Source organism: Larus michahellis, chromosome 3 (assembly GCF_964199755.1).
Source record: "Larus michahellis chromosome 3, bLarMic1.1, whole genome shotgun sequence".
Lineage (NCBI taxonomy): Eukaryota > Metazoa > Chordata > Aves > Charadriiformes > Laridae > Larus > Larus michahellis.
The window spans coordinates 8,701,727-8,725,167 of record NC_133898.1 but is presented as its reverse complement, the minus strand read 5'-3'; positions in this window follow the sequence as shown (position 1 = coordinate 8,725,167).

Below are 23,441 nucleotides of genomic sequence, written 5' to 3'. Positions count from 1 at the left end.
CTTTAAGCACTTGGGACAAGGAGGTCCCCGGCGCTATGAGCTCATGAGGGAGCCGCGAGTCACCCCGCAAACCGGGCAGCGCTGCTGACGGCCCCCCCAAGACCCGCAGAAAGGCTTGGGGTTGGGGGTTCTCCCCCCGCCCCTCCCTCCTGCTGCCGCAAGCCTAATTAGTTTATGTTAGCTGGAAAAGGTCGGAGGTGACCGAAGGGCAGGGCCCTTTTTGTTTTTAGGCAAGATAGTGGAATAATTGCTTGACGCTCAGATCTGCAGGTGCTTTATGAAGCTCATTTGGCTCCGGCAGCCCGCAGTGAAAGCTGATTTCCCTGGAAAACGCCGGGTTGCATGTGACAGGGTTTATTTGCTGTGGCAGGAGTGATTGTCCATTCATGCCATTCATCATTAGGGTACCTGCTACAGTCAACACTTACCTTAGCCGCTAGTCCTGTTCACGCTTGCTCTCCTTCTCCCCAAAGGCTGGGTATCCGCAGCCGAGGCAGGACCGAGCCCTGTGCGCCTTTCCAGGTGGTTGAGGATGCCATGGGGGTTCGTGCCAGCCAGCTCTCCTCATGTCCCACCCAGGGCACTGAAAAAGCCTTCATGGGCAGCGAGAGAGCCGCAGGGCATCCTGCACGGACTGACTCCTGGCCAGCCTAACCATGACTCCAGGCATCTTGCAACAGGCCCCCGGGTGACGCAGGCATTTCAGGCCCAGGCCACCCCTCAGAGTCAAGCTGCAGGAACGGCAGTATCCATTTTGCCATGTGAGCCCCACTCAAGAGAGGTGTGAATATGCACAGTTTGACAAACATAAATACCCCCATGCCAAGGGAAAGAGATAGGCTGGGCAGTTGAGAGCCCACCTTCTTGCTCAAGTCAGGATTTTGCTGGAAATATTAGTCTCTTATGCCCATTCAAATTAAAGTTTCAAAGAAACCATCAGGAAATACCTCCAGAAGACAGATCCATCTGTTTGAAATGGTGCATTCCAGTTCTCCAAAAGATAAATAGCCCTTAGTCCCTGTAGACTGGCCCGCACAGTGCTCTGGATGGTCCTTCCATGTGCAGACTGCTGCTAGTGCAGAGCTGGATGACAGGGATCAGCTGTGTGCCCTTGTCAGCAGCACACGAACAGGTGGAACCCCTTCCCACAGGGCATTTGCAGAGTAATTCATTTATTCCCAGAGCCTTTATTACAGCAGCTTCCTGGGACATCCCCATGGCCGCACAAATTCTCTGTAGAGCATCTCGTCTTGCACTCAAAAGTGCGTCTTCTGCTGGCAGAGTCTTCTCCCCATCCCTGCAGCCCCTGAGGGCCGGGGCAGCCTCTTCTGTAGGCATCTACCATAAGTGTACAGGTGGACCAGGAGAGATGCAATCAGACAGCGAGGATACTGCAAGACATCGTATTCCTACGTTGTGTTTGCAGGGCACATCCATAGCCCAGATACACCCGAGAGATGCCAGAAAGAAGTGCTAGCACATCTTCTCACCTGTCGGCTATCCCAAGGCAGAATCATTTCTCCTTGTGTTGTTCTAAAAGTTATTTTTTTATCTTGTTCTTAAATACGTGCAGTTCATAAATATGGAGCCTCCCTGGCAGACAACCCGCCAGTGTTCTGTTCTTAGTGCCAGAAAGTTTGTCCTCCTACTTAGCCTGACTCTTTTGGATGCAATTTACTCTCAGCACTAATTGTCCGACCTGCTATGAGAACAGAATTTCCCCCCCTTTTGCAGCAGCCTATGTGTTGGTAGAAGATCCTCGTTACACGATGTCATTAACCTCCAGAGCACAACCAGAAAACTCATTGCCACACTGTCATCTTATCCCTTTGTGCCGAACCAGCAATGCTCAGTCGCTGTTTGTCATAAAATAAAAGCCACCCCATCTTTTTTTAATTCCAAACATCCCCCCATTCCTTCAAGTTTCTAGTGGGCCGTTATCTTTATTTCTTACTGTAAATAAAAGCTAAACAGCTTCAAGTATTAGCATTTCAAAGCAGCCTGCACTTGGAAACACACCAAAATAGCTATTCCAGATACTCTGGAATAGCTGTTTTGGTTAATTTCCAGGCATAGACGAACCTTAAGATTTAACCTTCTGATGCTGCCTGCGACGGGTTGCTGACCCCAAATCCTCCTGTGCCTGGAGGTACCACCTGGCCTTTAGGAAAGGAAACTCTCACAGCCAACAATTACATCTCAGACATTTCCACATCAGCATGTGTTTCTGGCCTAATGCACTCTTTACCGGTTTATATCTTATTTAGCTATTTATCTTCTGGCTGAGGAATGAAGTTTCTACAAACAGTATCTAAGCCCTGATTAATAATGCACAGATATTTCCTAACCAGTGTAAACTGGCATTTCTCCACTGATTTGCATGGAGCTACTTTCATTTATATCAGGTGAGGATCTAGCCTGCTTAAGAGTGTGCTAAGAGAAGACAAAGCCCAAGTATGTTTTATCTTCAGTGATAAACATTGCATTACACAGTGCACATAAGATATACCTTCTCAGAAATATGATCTTGGCTGTAGCGTGCACTGGGCACAATAGCTGGAAAAGTTTGGATGGTTTCAAGCAGCGGTGGTTAGAGATTGCCAAGAGCTGTCACTGGAGGCCTGAATTTCGGCAATTTGTTATTGCCTAAGTAACAAGCGCTCAGACCTAGCAGGGCAGTTAAAGGAGACACAATCAGGTCTCTGGCTCACATTTGCAGTCCGGGGAGGAAACCCCTGAAGGGAGACACACACGGGTGAACGCTGGGCACCTCAGAGCAACCCACAGCAAAGACAAGCTAGTGCTGGCTAAAGATGGCCCTGGGCACAAAAGTCAGAAAGAGGCATCGCTGTGCCTGTTTTGGAAAGCTAATATTACACGCCCGGGAAAGCGTAAGATCCAAAATACAGGCACAAAAGAAACCATAGTGCCCAGCAGACCTACAAATGTCTGTTTTCTGCGTCAGTGAAGTTCAGCACCCGAAGTCACACCTACCAGCCCTACCCGGGTCTCACGTTGCAGTCATTACAGGTTGCTTTCTGTCAGTATTTCACTTGTGAGCTCTAAAGCCTGCCAGGTGAACGTGTACAACCTCACTCTTCCTCCTCCCACAGATCAGGATTTATACCTGTAACTCCAGGAGAAATAAGCCCCTGCAGACAGGACAGGTTAGTTCTCTTCCTGGCCCTGCTGGGTCACCCTGAGAAAATCCCTTTTCTTTCTGTCCCTCCCTTTCTTTTCTCCCACTTTAGGGTGGGACAGATCTGTCCAAATGCAGATGGTTGATGCTAACGGGAACTATATGAGAAGTAGCAGAGTCCCCAGCTGAGGAAGATTCCAGTGCTGTGCATTAAATGCAGCTGCCTACAGGATCTAGCATGCTATCAGCACCACTACGATAGCTGTTCTTTGACTAAAGCTAGAGAAATAACTTAAAGCACTCTCCATGACAAATCAGAATAGCGATTTAGTAATAAAACCCCAAAGCAAACACAAAATAAGTCATTGGTAACTTGTGTTTGCTTTTTACGTTGAAAAGTTCTCCACAGAGACAGAAGGTGCACGATTCTTTCTTATAAGATACATGTTATCGATATTTCTGTGATTAGACACTGCAATTTGTATAAACAGCGAAGGGAAATGATGCATTAAATGCATTTTTAATCTTTGAGGAAGATCACACTAATCTCTTCCCAGGGACACAACGAGCAGGGACAGCACTGCAATCAAGGAGAAAAGGTAAAAGCGGTATTTGATTGTCATATCCCAACCTTTTGCCTGTATAGCTGCAGAATTTTCCTCTGCCCCTTTCACCCATGATTCACCAACGTATTCCACTGAACTGCTGAAGCAAAGCCTATAATTAGGCTATTATCTTTAAGAAAGGAGTCTAATTGTAGGACAACAAATGCCAAGCACGTGAAAGATTACTTGAGTCTTACGAACAGATGACGATACCTTCCAGCGCGCGCTCCTTTTCGCGTGTGGAAGACTCAGATAGGACTGAATCACTGACATCTACTCAAAAAGACATCTGGAAGTAGATGGTATCACGTGGTGAAAAGGAACAATAAATTAATGACAAGAACATAATCGTTTTCCCGGCAGCAAGGAAAAAAAGAAAAAGAATTCATCTATTTACAAGTGGACTTCCAGTCCAGAGGTAAAACATATGGGAATCAATAGCAGAGGCGGGAGGACAACTGTCACACAAAGGATGCGGGGAATTTAAGCAAATTAATAGCTGTGGGAAGATGAAACAAAGATGACTCAACTGTCGGGCAAATAATTTTGTTTCCCCCCACAGCCACCATTACCAGTTCTTTGATACAGATTCCCGTTAAACTGGCTCAAAATAGGTCAGACAAGCATACCTACGGGTTGAGCAAAATCTGCGCTGCTAGAGATAACACATGAGCTCTTACGAAGAGTGGCTCAGCCCCTGGAGCGCAGCTCTTGGGATTCCCCATCTTGCCTCAGTCTACGGGAGGATTCTCGGACATTCAGACCAAGTGACCTCCAGGAAGATATTTCAGAGACGTGCAGCTTGACTTGGTCTCCTAAACCCACAAAGTGACAGCCTTCAGCTCTGTTGCTTCTAAATTCAGTGAGAACTTCCAGGAGCTCTGCCCTTAGGAAGATAGTAAAGAGCATCACACAGGACTTGAAAACCAAAACTGCTATTTTTTCAAGCTGGTTTTCAAATTTGCAATAACTCAGATAAAATGACAGTTCCACCGAAGCACCTTAATTTAGGTGCTTGATTCGGGGTGGGGGAGAAATAAGGAATTTTATTTCTCCTTTTAAATCAAAGTTATTCATTGATGCCCTGGATCAAGCAATTCAGAAGCAGAGTTTAAGGAAGTTTCAACTCTCGTAGCAGAAGAGTTACTCATCCTATTTCCCAGCCTGCTCACACCTTTGACTCGGTGACCTCCCGCAGCAGTAAGATTGACGGGGTAACTAATGCACTGTGTGAAGTAGTACAGTAAAGCCTCGTTAATATTCCCATCGCTAATCTGCACACCTCATAATTCGCACACAGAAACCAGTGGTCTCTTCCCTCTTCTCTGCTAAGATTTAATAGATTGCTTTAAGGAGGTCTCACATTACCAAGAGTTCAGGAGTATTACAAGCCACGCTCCTGGACATTTCTTCCTGTATATGAAGGATGAACAGAAATCACCGCAAAATCTATTCACACAACAATGGACCAAACCCATGACAGGTTTACAGTCATTTCCGCAGTTATTAATATAAATGATCAAAATGTGACAGTTTTGTGTTTCCTATTTCATCTAAACAAGCTCGACTAGTAATATTACTGAAAGACGTCATCTCATTGTGAAAGGAAGAAGTGACCTGTTTCTTGTGTTTCCTCCAAAATTTGAAAGGCCTTAGGAAAATTCCTTTTAAAGACTTTTTCACTGCAAAGTTAGCTCATGTTGTAACCTGAGTTACCACCTCACACAGAAGAGGAATTCTTAACTTAAATGGGTGGGCTCGTTAGCTTGCCTTGTCTGGCTCACAGACAAGACATTTGAGTAGTTACTAGATGAGTACCGCTAGTTCTCCAGTGTTTTCTCATAACTCCTGCTGGGAAGCAGGAAGGACAACAAAGTTTTCCTGGATCCATTAAAACGCAGCTTGTAGAGCAGCCCAGCCCAGCCCAACATAGCTGTCTTGAAGAACTGGGAGCCTGTGAATTAATTCTTTCATCAGGATTTCCAGGAGAACTCTTGTGTCATTTCTGGGCCCAAGAGAAGTTCAGCCTTTGTCCTCACAGCAAAATAAGTGAGTGGTTCGTCTACCCAAGTCAAACAAGCTCACATCCCTTCTCTCCTCGTGGGGAGAAGGAATGGAGAAGATCTTACACAATCCCTTCCTTTTACTCATTCTGTGTCCTCAGCACAGCTAACCACGGAGCTGGGGACCACATCCAGAGTCCACAGCAGTCATGGGGAAGATCCTTCTCAAATCTAATGGAGTAAGACCTGCCAGTCCCTTTATGTTATATCTGTCACTGTATTAAGTAGAAATTCACCAACTGCAAGCATAAGTTCCTTGTTCTTTTTTTTTTTTCCCCTCAAACTATCCAAGAAACTCAGAACCCGCTTGGGTACAGGAGAAATCCTGACTATTTCTGCCAAAGCTCTTCTACTGAATTACCAGAGCTTGATGAAATGAAACTTTCCTACTGTGTACGGCAATAACATCTGCTCTATTGGCTGCCCTCACTTAGCTCCACTAAACTTTAGCTTACAACTACTTGCTTAAAAAACAAGCAAGCAAAACCTCCAAACTCCCACTTTAATAATTAAAATAAATAACTGTAAATAAATTGTAAACACTTTTCTGACACCACGTTAGCGTTGTGTGTTACAGGAGGACACTTACGTTAAGGCTGAAATTTGGCTTCAGGGCCAAGTGCCTCAGCTCCTCAGTGGACTCAAACCAGTTAAGGTTAATTCATTCTTAATTTCTTCTGTTGCTGCTAACGGAAACTACTTAGAGTCAATAGCAACTTCACCATTGTGTTGTGTACATAATCCCTCAACACATTAATCATAGCAAAATACCACCACCGCCACTGGCCCCAAAACGCTCTCGCGGTCAGGCACTCCTCAGCAGGAACGAGCTGCCGGCCCCTTCCCTGCGGCTCAACCAAACGTCACAGGAATCTGTCTGATTTCCTTTTCTAAGCTTATATATTGGGGATGTCATAAAAGCAATCCAGTCACTTAAATGAGTTGCGTTCTGGTCCATTGGATAACCTTTTAATGGAGTCACTTAGGTCAGGAAAAGGGATTATTCCCCTCTAGAGCAGCTCTGTTGTTTTGACCTTGGTAGATGAAATTATTTATTTTAACACGAAAGCTAAACAAATAAATGCAAGGCAATGCAAGACCCAAGAACTTGCTCTTGCATGCTTGTTCTTGAGTGTTGAAGGCTTTCATTTTTGGGTGGGTGGGAGGGGGGGAAAAGGGGCAATGAACGTTTTTTTTATGGAAACATCTCCTTTTTCAGGAAGCTGTATTACCTTAAAAGACCTCCTGGAGGAAAAAATTATAGACAATCTACTTAGCAGCTCTTGTCACCAAAATTCAGCATTTGTTTAGTCCCCAGTAGATTTTATGCAGAGTCAAGAGTCCTTGGCAAATGGGAGCTCATACAGCAGCGTTCCAGCCTTTCCTGCTGCCTGGGCTGGCCTTGCCACTTCATGCTGAAATTTCTGCAAAACACTCCAAATTGCTATTCCTACTGACCTACTGCATGCAAGCTGCTCCAAAATTTGATTTCTTCATTGAAAATTTTGACTCCTGTCAAAATCAAACATGGGGTTCCTCTTAAAAAAACCCCACATTTCTGCAGTTCTTGTTGCCTTCCTTATTACCTTGTGCAGCAAAGCAGGAGAAGATTCAGACCTAACCGAAAAACCGCTCAGCAGACGGGCCCAGGGATGACGAGCAGGATGAGCTCTGCCCTGGGCAGGAGTCTGATTTCCAGCTTGCCCCTTGGCCTCCCCCCTCTTTTCTCTGTGCTTTCTACTGAACGTATAAATTCTTTGGGGCTGAAACTGCCCTGCAGCAGAGGCATCTGCGCCACAGAGAGCTGTGGAACTCATCACCCTCCAAGTGCCGCAGTGCAAAGAGCTGCTTGGGCGCTCGGCGAGAACGACTCCGAGCTGCTTGCAAGGTGTGAAGCAGGGCTGACTTTAATTATGTATTCATCTGGAATTGCTTGAGGAATAATCCACAGATTAATAATCCAGTTAATCCTTCTTCTGTCACCAGACTAACCTTCCTCCCTAATCCTACTCCCTGAAGTAAGACACAGAGCTATTTCGGATCATTATTTCTGCCACAAACTTTGAACAAGAGACGGAGTTTACTGAGCCGGCAAAAGCAGAGCCAGACTCGGGGCTCAGTCTGATGGGGTTCAGGAGAGTTTATGTTCATGCTGATGGGGGTGGGAGGGAAGATATTGCTTAGGGCTTTACTAAATTACTAAAATAATAACTTGTATTAACAGGCACCTCCCTTGGAAGTCATTCACAAGTTTATCTACTCACAGTTTGTCTCAGACACAGTTTTGGCCTCTCTGCGCCTCCTTATCCAAAGGTAACGCACTGCTTTGCAGCTCAGCTCTGCATCTGGCCACTGCGAAGGAGCGGCTATAAGCCTCTCTGCTTCACAATGCCAATTTTATATAAACTTCTTCTGTTCAGAAAATGGGTTTTGATAGCAAAGCCACAGGTCCAGTGGGATTAGTTAAACTACAGAGTTCCTCTAACACGACCAGCAAGAAAAAAAAAAGCAAAAGCCACCATCATTAAAAAGAACCAATTTCTGCCTCACCGCTTATTGAGTTCGACCTTTCTCCCCAGAACACTGCTATTTATTTTCTCAACTCGTTATATAAAAGTTATTCCTCTCGGGGAGCACCGCGCGCACACACACACATATAGTTACTAATAAATTGCAAACTCTGGATTTCACAAATTAATTCTGGCTTAATCTTGCCAATCGTAATCTGCCAACAAGTTCTCAGGTCTAGCCATCACATTTTTGGTCCAACTAAAAGCAGGAATTTTAATACTTACATTGCAATTCCACATAATAAAGACTGATGTTTAAAAAATATTGTCATTGTTAAAAAATATTTAAAGTAAGCTCAAAAGCTTTTACTTTTAGTATTTATAAAGGAATTGATTGCTATTTTTCTTGGGAAATTAAGTTAGCACACCTACCTAGAACATAATTTGCTTCTCTTTTTTTAATACCTATAAATTGGATTTGACATGTCTTCCTTTATTAAGCTTCTAAATTTGTCCTCGCGTAAACGTGTGCTTGTTTAAAGTAGTTTAACACAGTGGTTCAAAACCATTGGGGCTGCCAGGGCAGAATTTTGAACCTTATGCCCAAGAAATGTGTGGCCTTGACCTTGCCAAAAACTCCGTTTTATGTTTAAATGGTCACAGATTTAATAATGGGCTGCAAGAAAGACTTGCCGTTAACTACCTCCTTTACTTTCCTCCGAGTTAACAAAACACTTATGTCTGCAGTGGATGCTGTAAGAATTGAATTAGTTATCTAGGATAATCTGTCCACATTAGCAAATGGTGTCCCACTAGGTCAATACAGAAATTAATTGTGGGATTCTTGTCAAATCCACATTGTTTCCTGGCGCGGTTGCAAGCCACTCAATTAGACACCTTTCAAGGCCTTTTGCTGGTCTAAATGTAGCTAATTGCTCCAGTTCTGCATGGGGATGATTCATCTCCCAGATGTCTCGGACCTCTCCGCAGCTCCGCTCAGCTAATATCAATACATACATCCAGCCGACAGGATATTCTTGTGAACAGGATATTTTTACTCACGCCTCCCTTTTATATGATTAATCCCAAACAAGGAAGGTCTCCTGAATCACGCTCTTGACACGGCAGCTCCTTTACGTCCGCTGGCTTCCCACACACGAAGGACCGGGCATGAATGCAGGCTCTTTGTCAGCCCTCTCCAGGTGCAGCGCTATTCACACTTGAGCTTGACAGCGGAACATAACAGTTTTTATTTGCCGGTCTCCTCTGTCAAATATTCTTTTCTCTTCTGCCGCTTCCTCATTTGTCCATATATCAGGGGCAGGGCTGGCCAAATTGAAAATGAATGAAGCACAAAGAAAAGACTGTAGTTTCCACACTGACAGTCTATGGGAAAACAGTGCACGGTTTGGTTTTTTTTTTATGGAGTCCTCAAAGGTCACTGGTAGCACTCGTAGCTGTGAGTCCCAGAGGAAAAGACCAGAGCATCTGGTCCACTGGTTACCAGCTTTCAAGGAGAAATCCTCACAAGCTGGTGCTTAAGACTCATGGGGGGAAGGGGGGTGGGGATTAAAAATGTAATAGCCTTGAAACCTCTTCCCCTTTGTGTAGGAGTGGGTTCAGGAATACAGAAATGAGGGAGAGAGGGGCAGCTCGGAAACTCGGTCCCCATGGTGTAGGACGCAGCGCTGTAGGTGGGAGGTGTGTGCTTCCAGCCTTGGCGAGTGGCTGCAACACGAGACTTTAACTAGATCTAGCGCAGCACCTTTGGCTACGTAAAACCCCAGCCAGGCTCCCTGTGAGAAACGCGCGCTCACCTGCCATTAATACAACCAGCCACCGGATGTCTTCATTGCTCCATGCCAATACCCATGGAAAAGCAATTCCCTAGGAGTGGAAAATTAGGTCTCTTAAGGATGGCAATGCACAAAACGACACCTGGAAGGCAACAGTTCAGCTGACTCGAGTATCACATCTGTGCTTTGGCAGAAAGCGATGCGATGCACCGGGGTTAGAGCATTAGCTTGAGGAACAAGTTTTTGTTCAACGCAGCGCTGGCTGTCCCCGGGACCTTCACTTATGAGACAGGTCATCTGAGTTTCTCCATCAGCAAACTGGAGCACAGATTATCCCCTGTTTTGTGCAAGTGTCAAGAGACCAGCACAATGCCCACAGAGCATTCTGTAATGCTGAGGTCCCTACTCCATAACTGCAGTAACCACCACCAAGCACTTGCCTTGTCTGTGCCGGCTGAGTGTGCAGGACCACAACCACTACAAAGGAGCAGCACTGTCCACCCTCGAGAGCTTGTTCTCACCCAGCTCTGCACATTTGCATCCAGCTTCAGAAGAAAAAAGAAACGGGTGCAAAATGAAGTTGATTTCACTTATATATATATATATATGTATATACACACACACACACACATATATATATATATAAAAATATATACACACACATACAAAGAGACAGCCGCTATAAGCAACAGTTGTAACACGGTGGCAGGCAGAGGCCAGCGCTGAGCAGGACAGCAGCACTGAGAACATGCAGAGCAGAAAGACAGCACCTACTGTCTCCCTTCAGGCCCCTGGAGTGTGTTAGTCAGTTGATTCATTTCTCTTGATTTCTCTTCTAGTAATCCCTCCTCTCATGTTTTTGCTCGTCAGTCCTCTTTCTTGCTCCTCCTCCTTTTTGCTGGTGTTTGTAATTCTGCACCACGCTCCTCATACTGTCATCGCTTCCCAGGAGTACTGCTGGGCACAGAGCCCCTAAAAATTCCTCTGTGCATCCTGACTGGTGTGTGAAACAGCAGAGAAAGGTTCTCTCAGCTGGCTGCTCATCCTTATCAACGCCTGCCTCTGTGGCAGCTTACACTTCCAGTTGTTACTGCCAGGGCTGCACTGGAGATGCTTCAAAACAGTTCACTGGGAGCAGCTACTACAGGCTGTGGTCCAGCACGCTTTGCTCCCCAGTTTCATGTCTTCATTCCCAGGACGTGTGCTGCCAGCACTTGGCTGAGGCAGATCTGGAAATACCTTTTTCAGTCCTGTACCCGTCAGGTTTGCTAGGGTGATGCTCAGGTAGGAAAGGCTCCAGAAACGTAGCCCAAATACTAAACCTAAAGTAACACACAATTTCAGTAAAACATATTTCTGAGGTCTCACGAGGCCTCAGTATAGCATTATAAAGAAATTTATCTTTCTTATCAAAACTGTTCATGTGCTAACAACTGCATACTTGTTTAAGTGCTTTCATATGGTTGGGTCTGTGTCTGATACAGCAGCCATTCAAAGCCCTGCTGACTCTGAACTTTCTTGGTGATTCCACTGTCCCTTGGATCAACTCTGCCTTTGGGGAAGGTGTAAACTCCTGTGGCATTAAAAACAACCTACTTAAGGTTTTCTGTGGTTATTGACTCCCTTGGTACCCCACTCAGAAATGACAGCAACAGCAAAGTCCCTGTTACATTTCTAATCTTTCCCACACAGTTCTATGTAAGTTACCAGGATTGTTTTCTTGGTGCAACAAATTAATTAAGCAACTTAGACACTTTTCTGCTGTAAGCAGTCTAATAAATTTTCGCACTTTTAGTGAGGTGGTAAGCCTGTCACTGGCTAGCGGATGCACTATTTCAATTTCTGAAGTAGCTGAGGTGCCGGAGGCAGCAGGCGCAGGGCTCAGGGCAATGTCTTCTGGCAGGAATATCAAGCAGCTTCGAAAACTTTCTCATCCAAAAAGTAAGCACAGTCTGATATTTCCAGTGACCGCTCTATGGTAACCTCTTAGAGGCCAACCACATGGTATTTTAAGTCTGGAGTCGCGTTTGTTAATAACAGAATCCTGTTATTTAGTGTATTATTGCTCCACTGTTACCAAACAGCAAACGGAATTAACTTCGGTGTGACACTCCTTAACGTGGACTGCAACTATTATTAGTAAAATTGATGACACAGTATCCCTTCATTTTATTTTTAGATGTTTCTCTTTTATTATTTAACTTGTTCTGACTAATGATCATCATCTTATGCTTGCTTTCTGTATCACGTTGGCAGGCTTTCGGGCATTTTCTCCTGGTCTCCATTTCAGATGGAATTTTTCAGGCGCTTTTTTAAGCGCTCCAGAAAATTAAATAACAGTTGAATCTTTTGTTTTGCTTTTAAAGAATAAAGCTAATGAAAAGTAGGCCAAGCTGAACCCTGTTTTCCCAAGCATTATTTTTGAAATCTGTTAGCACCTTGTTCCTCTATTTTTCTCTTAGCACTGCAGTGTTTACAAGCTCTCTAAGCACGTATTCACATGCCAATTATGCCAAACAGACCTACTCAGACACAAGAGATGAATCCCAAATTTGAGCAACCAGCTCTTTGGGGAAGGTATTTAAAAAAAAAAAAAAAACAAACACAAAAAAAAGCAACCAAAAAAACCCCGAACATCACCCAGATCCACAAATTCACATTTCTTTTTGGCTTATTTCCAGGCTATGCCTTAAGCACTGAATAGGGACTACCGCAAAATACATACACAGAAGTTTATTATTCCACTGCTGCTCAGAGAATTTAATGCCAGAGAGAGCGATGCAACGTGCGTAAGGGGACAATAGCCCCTTATAGCAAAGGCTTGCAATTTAACATGAAAACTAGGTGTTCTGCTATGCTGAGAATTGTAATCCTTGTTACGACAAGCAGGGCTACAAATCCCTCTTGACACCAAGGTCCAGAGCTACGCCTGTGATTCAGCATTTGCGTTCCACTCGCCTGTAACCAGGCCAAGGTGGTCAACACAACCACAGGTCTCAGCTACATCTGTTTTAAAAGTACAACTACCTGCAGCACCCTGCACCCAAAAAGAGCCTTGCCCTTCTATTCCAGCTTCTCCACAGTCTCGCACAAAGCACAGCTTGCGCAGAAGCACCCAAAAATCTAAGTCGACAAGGCAATAGAGGTCTTACTTGAATGACTTCACAGAGGAGAAAGGCACAGAGGAAGTAAATACATGGACTGAGTGAGTAAAGTTGAGCTGAGTTGAGTGAGTAAATACATGCTGCCCCTGGTACCGCATGAGTTTAGTGGGTTTTTTTGTTTTTACATTTTTATTACTTTTTTTTTTTTTTTTAGCACTACAACTTTGCTTAGGCTGCCTTACGTGAGGAAACACCGACCTTTCCGTTTGGTAATTTGGGGTTTGGGCACACAATTTGGCAGACAGAGCCACATCTCAGCCAAATCTATTGCAGCCCTTAAGTCAACAGCTGACCTAAGTTACTTCCCTGAGCTATCAGGGCTCTGGAAAGACATAGTAGCTGTCTAATAAATACCAGTGCAAAGCCATTTCAACATCCAAGCCCTGAAAATAGCCCCTCCTCACATCTCTATTAACCCTTTTGAGCCCTTATTAATCCCTTCAGAACCTACACAGGGGCTTCGTGGCTTTGGTTTGCACCTGTATTTCGATACAAGCCCTCCAGCAAAGACCCAAACACGTATCCTCTTTCATCTCTCCATTTCTCCCTTGACATTTGATTTTCCCCCTTGGAACGTTTATATTGAAAAACCAGAAATCAAGAAGATGCACCGAGAAACAGGCACATGGAAGAAGCTCACACTATTGCAGCGTGCTAAACCTGCAGCAGCAACAAATGAAGCTGGTCATCTGGCACAGGCTCCACAAGGTGGATCCACAAACAGAAATTAAGAAAAGCTTTGATTGCTGCAGGAAGAAAAGGATCAAAATCATGGCTTTTTACACAGTTAAATTGATGAGACACTCAAATAACAGAACTACAGTATCAAATATATGATAATTCTTACTAATGTAGCTATTATTCAGCCTTACAGGATATTTTCTTTATTCGTGTCAGCTGAGTTCGTGTTTCTTTTCCATGCTGTCGTAATTCTTTTTTCTTTTATGAAATGTAATTACATTTCCACAAACGTCATGTCCACAGGGGGAGCACGCCAGAAAGCTATTAGACTAGCACTTGTCTTGTTGCGGTGCCAGATGCAGTACGCATTGATTTTTCTGAAGATCATGAGGTGTCTCATTTTGCCCAATTCTCCCTGTCTCGGTGAAGGCACACGTGTAGACATCAACACTGCCAGTTTACAAAGGTGTCAGTTCATAAGATCACCAAGTTTAGTCCACTTCCCCCCCAAGCAAGATGCAAGTCACCTAAGTTATTAGGCACCACTAGAAAATAGTATTAAAAGAATAAAGACTGCTATTTCCATAGCAGATTACTCAGGCCTACTGCAGTCATCTGTAAGACGAGGCTGCACAAATATTAGCGTACATAGTTAGAGTTTTCCCATTCCTGGATTCCTGTGGAACAAATCTGGAATTTTGCTGTGCCTTTTTTATTGCAATGTTTTCGCTATCTTGTACCACCTGCCACATTAGTAGGCTACCAGAAATGAAAGACTAAGTCGTCTTAGGGTAAACTTTGTTATTCTTTATTAATGCTCCATAAATCAGTCTTGTTATAAATCAGGGAATGTTCATTAATCAATTCTCAAAAAATATTTTATTTGGCTAAGAGTGTCAAATCATGAAAGTAACAAAGAAAAAATTAAAACCATGTGCTAGAACTGGGTTCATGACTGCATGCTTACGTCAACAAAGACTCATAACTGCACAAACAATTACCATATATCATGTTAACTTTCATTAAATAAAACCACGCTGAAAACCAGTAGTATGATCCTTATAAAACACACATGTTTTCTAATATATTTGTGTATGCAGGACAGCGTTTTGCGCTCTGTTAACTGCAAATTTGGGTTGCATATGTGTAAATGCAGGCAGAATCTCTCCCGCTGGCTTTCCATACAGAGATACGTCAGAAAACAGTGTCTGAAATCCCCGTCTCCAGTAGTTTGCTCTGTAGACAGAGCGATGTTATCCTCCTTTCAAGACAATCTCACTGAGTGGCTAAAACAGAGGACTAAAGATCAGGGATACGCAGAATTCACTCCTTAGCCTGTTACTACCCAGTTATTTAATCTTCAATAGGCCATTTAGAACAAAGTATTTAAACCTGGCTGAGACCAGGTCATTGATTAGTGTGAACTCATGTGCTCATTAATTGAGAATATAGTCCTTTGACTGTATACTACCTGGAATCAACTGGAGTCTAGTTTCCTTAACATAAAGTTAGGCAACACTATCTACATTTAGGAGAAGTCAGTAATAAAAAGCTGTGCCAAGAACACGACTGAAGTAAATCCTCCTGGAGAAGGATCGAGTTAAACCAGCAAAATAACATATCGGTTCCCTGTGCGAAACAACCCTGCCAGAGACAGCGTGATTTAATTGGTGTCACTGTCTGCGCAAGCTCTTTCTGGAGCACTAGAAAAGTATTTTGAAAAAAGAAACCATCGTATTTGCCACACGCAGAAGTCTAAAGCAGATCTGACTAGGAGCTGGGGCAACAGAAGAACAGAGTCACTTCCCTAGATGACAGCAAACCACATGAACCACATAAGCTTCCAATTCCAGCCTGGGCCCATTTGTAGGTCAGTTCTCTTCTTTTTCCACATTTGTGTTTACTGATATTTATATTACAGCAGTTCCTAGAGGTCCTAAGTGATAGCACGGTCCTACTAAACTAGGCATCATAAAAAATAAATACAGCAAAATAACACATATTGAGTGGGTCAGTCAACAATTAAAACAGACAAGACAGGGAGAAATATCTACGTGATACTCATTTTGCTATATATGCATGAAGACCGACATATTTGGCCCTCCTTTATCACATGCTTAAGTCAGTGAAAATATATACCTGGAAAGAAGGTACTGATACAGGGCTAGACTTAAAAAAAAAAAAATAAAAAAATAGTTGGAATTTAGGTAAACAAAGCCCAACCAAACGATCCACTTGTGGATGAGCCATGCAATAGCAAGCTGGGGTATTATCGCTGGCTGCTGCGGGGCATGCAGCCTGATCATACGGGAGCACAACTCTTTGCAGTGTTTCTCTTGCTGGATACATTCTGGTCAGGACTCTTGTCCCTTCTAATATTTTCCCATTACAGTAAGTACAAAACCGCATCTCTGGCCATTGGGGCCATACAGAACGTAAAAGCAAGCCCTCGCAAAAAGGCTCAGAAGGCGGAGGGAAACAAAAAGAGCGAGGCCCCCCCCCGAAGTATTACTTCTAGAACATGTTCAGGTTTCGCCAGCCAATGTCTCAGGGCTGCTGGGGGCTGGATCCACCGCACTGGAAAGCCCGAGGCTGACTCCGTAACGCAGGAAAAACTCCTGAGCCTGTGCGCTGCCTGGGTTTTGCAAGTTCCTCGTATTTAAGTTTCCATGCGCTAATGGTTATCAAATGGGTGGCTGTTTATTTTACATAGGAAAGCCTACCCTGTGGAACTGGTAGTTTAAGTATTTTAAACAAACATTATCTACAAACTCTAAAAGGGTGCATTTGCCAGGGCTTCTATACAATATTCAGACATGTAGGAAAATATAAATAGGAAAGAGGATAATTTAAGACTTGTCATTGATGGAGTTTCATCTCTGAACTTTAGTGCCTGACGCTTATTAATCTGTTGTGGCCTGTCATGTTGGCAGAATCAAAAAATAATAATCAAAAAAATATTCTGCCAGGCTTCTAATCAGAGATAAGCACCGAGTACTCTCTATAGAGCAAATTCTGGTTTTGCTGCACAAATTTCAGGTTGTGCAAAAGCCTCTCTTGATCTGCAGAAGGATGAGAGGTTCGGTGCTGGTGCAGGATTGAAAGCCCCTGACGTGCCATGAAAACAAACGCCTGCCCTCTTACAGGCCTGGTGCACGCAGCACCCGTTTTGCTGATGAGTTGCATTGATTCTGTGAAGCGTCCCATGAAATATGCCTTCAGAGCAGCAAAAAACCACCCTGAAAGAAGACAACCACTGCGAAAGCTACAGAACCTTCTTTGTGTCTTTGCTCTTCCCTTCGAAGCGAGGCCTTAGCCATGAACACACACAGCAGAATGGAGGGAAGCCGTGGTTATTCCCTAGGTCTTGCGGTCGCTTCCCTCATTCACCTGGCTCTGTATCTGTATTCTGAAATTTCAGAGCCAAAGTCACACCTTTAAATCACCCGGAACTCTACCGTACATCAGGCAGACTGTTATGGCAGCAAGATGCTGGAATAGCACAGCTCCAGGTGCCTGATAAAGACCTCCTTCCACAGGGAGTGAGAGCAGAATAGAGGTTTTTTCAGGAAATTTCAAGATAAAATAAGAAGCTCGTTCAAAAATAATTACATTTTACTTGGACTTCCCCTCCCTGCCTTTTTCTCATTTTTTTCTAAATTATCTAAACAGGGGTAGGAAAGGAAAACGGGGAAAATTCCACAATAAAAGGAGGAAAAAGCCAAACAAGAACATCTCCAAGGGATGCTAAAAAGCAGTCCGTGCATATGCAGCCTACAAAGTTTGAGCTTTCTTGCCGTCTCCACTTGCTCGCTCACAGAGCTGCCATCTGGGCAATTTTCTCCATGCACTTCAAGCACATACTGGGACTAGAGATGTTGAACTTTACTTCCCCCTCCCTCCCCCCACGGAAAATTGGATTTTTAATTAGAGGAAAATGTCTGTTTTCCTTGAACATTGTAATTACATTTTTTTTTCCCCTAGTCACAAAGCTCATTTGGAAAAGTTTTACCTGAATGATTTTGTTTGCTCAAACTGAAGGGAGTTGGGGGGAATAAGTGAGGGCAAGGGGGAAGTTTTTTCTACATTTATGTTTTGGAATAAAGGGATGGATTTCCTGCAAATGTTGAGATAAGGAGTGTGGTAAAGTCTGCAAATTACACAGAGAAATTAAATCAAATACACAAGTATGTTAATACTTGGTGAACACTTCCCTCCCCAAGGAAGAGGTTAGTCTGTGGGACAAGCCAGTCCATTTTTTCCCTCCCTGAACTCGGATGTATTCCAACAAGACCATTTTTGTGCTGCATTGCTGATAGTATCTAATGCAGACTTTCAATGATTTCAGATTTATCCATATGACCCTTCCTGAACGCAGCCTGAGTCGCAAGCTGAGCCTCCGTTCTAAAACCAAAATCACCACATGCTTTCAGTCCAGGAGCAAGAAGCCCAACTCAGCTCCACTACTGCAGGTCGTGACCATCTCACGGGCTTCAGCGAGAGCAAAACCAGTCCCTCCAGTGTGGTATGCGGTCGTGTATATGACAAAGATAGGAACAAAAGGTTCATTCCAGACCACTTAAACCAACAGACCTAGTCCAAATTCAACTCCTACTGAAGGCTGAAGTACTACAACTACAATAAGGGCAAAAGGGACTTGTTTCTAAAAAACATAAAGCTACTTACAGATCGGGCATGCTTCACCATAAACCAGAGCTAGTGCAGGTTGGCAAAACACAGAGGCATTTTTCATCTGTCATTTTATATCCGAGGGGAACCTGTCCCAGTGACAATCATCTGATGTTCCCAGGTATCAATCTTGTGACTAAGCCCTGGTCACAGATCAACTAGATTTATGTTTAATAGAGAATTCCATCAGTAGGGGGGTTTATTAATGTTTTTTCTTACATGGCTCTTGAAACTTTCTGCACATGTTCCACCAGACCTAATGAATGTGTTTTGGGAAGGAGACACTCAGATATGGGGGCCGTAAGAGGTAAGAGAGAGGTGGTAGTTAGGAGAAAAGCAAAGGGGGAATTCAAGCAGTTCGGAACGTGAGCCAAAGCCTCATTGAATCCAGCAGGCTTTGGATGAAACTTGTGCTAAGGTTAGACACATGTCTCTGCACACAACAAGAAAAAGGGGCAGAACTGATCCTTTCTTTCTTCTTTATACTGAGAGGAGAGGTGACATGACACAGGAAAAACAGAACTAAGTGCAAGCAAACATATATGGAAGAGCCTTTGAAGGACGTTTGAAGACTGGAGTTGTGCGAGGAAGAACAATAGCATGGTCCTCTTGCAAGAAGATAAAGAAATAGCGCAGGCAGCTTGGCTGGACTTGGGTCAGCAATAAGGAGGCAGTACCCAGAGACAGCCAACAAAAGAGGAAGAAAGAAGCATCCTTTGGTAGCTAAGTCCTTTGCTGGAGCCATCTGCCAGGGGCACTGCTGGTGGAGACAGAGCTGCCCTCAACGATGGGCTCTAAACCTCTCTGACCACTGTGCGCTCTGCAGCACTGGGGGCACGGAGCTGAACTTACACCCCTGCATCCCAACTCAGAACCCGGGGGAGAGGAGACAGACCGGCCTCTCTTAAGCTGCTCATCAGCAAATATAACAAAATAATCTTCTGCGGCTAGTACCAGTTCTAGAAAACCTATCCTGAGCTTGCAGCATTGTTTGTGTCCCGTCCCCCCGCCCCTCAAAAGGGGAAAATCCAACTGGAAAGAAATTTTAAATAAGGCTTAAAAGCATAGCAGCCTAGGATTGCTTAGGAAGCATTCCTTTTCCTTGTGCCCAGGAAACGCTTTTATGGGAATAGCCGTTGTCAGCATTTTAAGTTTTAACAAAAAAATTCATGTTGACAATGAAAAAAGTTAGGGTGTTGAAAGTTTTCAATCAACTGCACCTGATTTTAAAAGGGAGAAAATGGCCACAGACTATATTATGAGGGAAAATGTCCTCCCTACTAAAAGGAATGCTTAGTTCGGGCAGAAAAAGTCCTCAGAAACAAAGTGAGTTTCATCTGACCTGCTCCACCATGCGTACTGTTAAATCTTACCCGTTCCATTTCCACCTGCACATGGGCTTTGCTTCCTCTTTCACACTCACTCCTCAGATGTGGAAATAATATGGGAGAAATGAGACACCGCTATTGTTTTCTAAACCATACCAGCTTCTTCTGAATTTATTGTCAAGATCTACTTTTTGGCAGGGATAACAAGAAAGGTCAAACTGGAACACAGCTGCAGGTGTGCAGCTACAATCCACACCGCTGCTTTCTGTGGTGATGAATAAAAACATAGGGGTTTTTTTTTAAAACTCTACCTAACAATCCAGAGGCTTTTATCTCTCCTTGAGGGACACTGGAGGGACGCTGCTCAGCTGCTGCTCTGTCGGACACATTTGGTCCTGCTGACTTGTGGGCTGGGAAGCTTTTGTATCACAGCTGATCTATACATCTGTTCTTTTCTCCTTTAGTTTTCATGCATCTTTGCATATGGCGTTGGAAAAGCAAATAAGAACAAACTAATCTGAAATCAAAACCAAGTCCGCACAGAAAGGAGACTAGAATAAGGATTTGACGTTTTTTCCTTATGACAAGAATGCAGAGAAGCTCTCTATGCAAATGGAATGCTCAGCAACAAACGCAGCGCAAGTGCTGGGAGGTATGCAGAAATACTGACATTTTCACCAAAAAAGAGACACTGATTTGGAACTCACACTTTTTTCTTTAATTGTGCAGCCAAGCCGGTATCTCACTTTAGGCCTTACAGATCCCATTTGTGAGCGGAGCAGAACTTGCACTGAGCATCTGGGAAATCCGCTATTTTTTGTTGTTTGCGGGAGGAAGGACCTGAAACTCGGCAAGAAGGTGGAACACAACTCTGCCTGCATTGCTGGGGGACAGCAGAGATCTCAGAAAACCTGGTCTCATTTGATTAATTTTGTAACTGCAGAAACACGTATTTCCTTTCTACTGTTGTGTCTCAATGTCATCACCACACACAAAGGTTCTTGAAACAACTTCACTCCCGAGAGTTCCCACTTTGCCAGTGAAACAAGTGACTGTATCACAAGAATTCAGCTTTTGGGTGGGGAGAGAAAACACCCCCCAGCTCTCCCAGAAAGCAACATGAACTTCTCCTGCCACGTTCTTGAGGTGGTGAATGGGACTGAACAGAACACTTTAGAAAATGCAGGCTATTCGTTTGCTTCAACAGGAATGCAAGTCAGAAGATCCATCTGTCTTTGTGTCTGCCTCAAAAGCCTGAAATTCAGACTGAAAGCGACCATGGGCACGTCTGTACTGCTGGTGCACACACCATTGATTTGGTTCTGCCAATGCCCAAACTAGAAACTGCACTAAGGCCAACAGAGTCACTTTTCAGGAGGACCAGCAGCCTCAGGATGACATTTGGGCAAACAACGGGGTTTTGCCACTGACCTTGAGATGGAAATACTTACGGCTGCGCACCTAATTGACTGACAGCTGGGGCAACACCACGGTGTTGTCTTTGACCACTGAAGTAATTAGGTCCAGTGCCTTAAAAAGCATGTAATCTCTAACCAGCTTGGCAGCTCGACAGCTTTTGATGAGGAGGATAACCAAGTCTCTTATGCAAAGTCTACCCAGCATCTTGACTTCAGGCTCCAGCTCTGGAAAATCTTGCCCTTAAATCAAAATCACATCATCCCAAGTAGGTGTACCTCAAAGCTTCTTTCTAGAAAGGCCAACCTGTAAGCATAAATACGCCAGCTCTGCCCCAACTATTACACCAGTGACTTCAACACAACTACAAGTAGCATTATCCAAAGTTTATACTCAATATATAAACACAAAGACTGGATTGTGCTGTGTCTTTGCTACAAGTCCTACAGTCATGGCAATTTTGTGAGCATTATTTAAGAGCCTCATCACTATGGTATAAGCACAAATTTTGTCTCTTAGTTATTTAAATAACCCTTGTTCTTGAAGCATTTATGTCCTCAGAAGCTACCGCACCTTTTTTTTGGGCGGGGAACTGAGGCACAGACTTGTGATTTGTCTGAGGCATTATAAAAAGATATTAATAGTGGAAATTTATGTCATGGGCAACATCTGGTATAGATTATTTACAAATAAGTTGGCTCTCAAAAAAAAAGTTTTTAAGTTTGTTTACAAAGTTGCCGCATGTTTTTTCCACTATTTTATTAAGAGCACATGGAGTCATGCTTCCAAACAGCAGCATTAAAAAAAGATGAGGATTCACAGTGGATGAAATTCAAGCTTTGGTTTTGATAAGCATCCAGAAGTTAGGATTAGCCAAACTTCTTTGGTCAGCCAAGAATTTAGAGTAAGACATTTATTATGGAAAGCTAGAGTACGAGAAACATGAACAGAAGTAAGCCATAGTCTTCCAGAGAAATCCACCTACCATGTAAAGATGTCATGGCCTGCCAAAGCTCAACATACAGCACACCTTGCAGGAGTGATAGGAAATCATCAACTGGAGTGAGAATGGAGCGGAGCATCCGGGGCAGCGTAAAGGGAGGCGGATGGTTTCCTTTGGGAAGCTGTCCTTGATAGGAACTCCAGTTCCCACGGACTGCTGTCAGGCCTTGGTCAGCCTTTATCCGCTGTTGCCTGTAAAACCTGGCTTCTGTGCACGGTCATCAGGGACAGAGTGTAATGACTCCACACTGAGTAAATTCTTGGCTTGCTGAAATTAGTATCGGCGCTGCTGACAGCGTCACATCTACCATAAAAATCATCCCTGTGGACCCCAAGAGTTTTGTACACTTGTACAGAACAGTATGTTACTGATATCTTGTCACCAAAAGGCAGGAAGAAGTATGAAAAATGTCTAAGCAGTTTGATCTGAAGAATTCAAAGAAGGTCAAGTGTGCTTTATTACAGACCAGTTGTAAACCCGTTTGTCTGACCAAAGATTTACATCTGGTAATGACACCTTCTGATGAAGGCTGGGACAAAATGTTTTCTAAAAGTCCCCCAAATGGGTTGAATGAGAATACCCTGGAACTGGCAAAAAACGCACTGTGTCCTAAATTAAAACATAACTATGAGCCTAAATAAAAAGATGTGGTTAGTGGCTGGCTGCTCATCCCCACTTTGTTGGCTCATCTTAGCTTATAGGTTATTAAAGAGAGAAGCCTTTCTTTCCTCTTGCTCCCAGGAGCACGGCAGCAGTCTCAGACAAGTTCAGAGGAGCTGATTGCATAGACCTCACCCACAGTGCCAGAGTACCACGGAACAGCAGACGGGGCAGATGAGGATGTCCGATAAGGACTTATCTTTTACACCAGCACTCAGTTTTCCCTGTGAAATAGCCTAGTTTGTGGATATGTCAGAAGGAGCTGAAAACCTATTAGCCTACCAAGGAGGGATTTCTGAGATGTCTGGCTTTTTGTTTCACATCCATTCATTCCATAGGTAAACCCCTCCCAAAAAACCATCTGAGAATGCTCACTGCTTACACTGG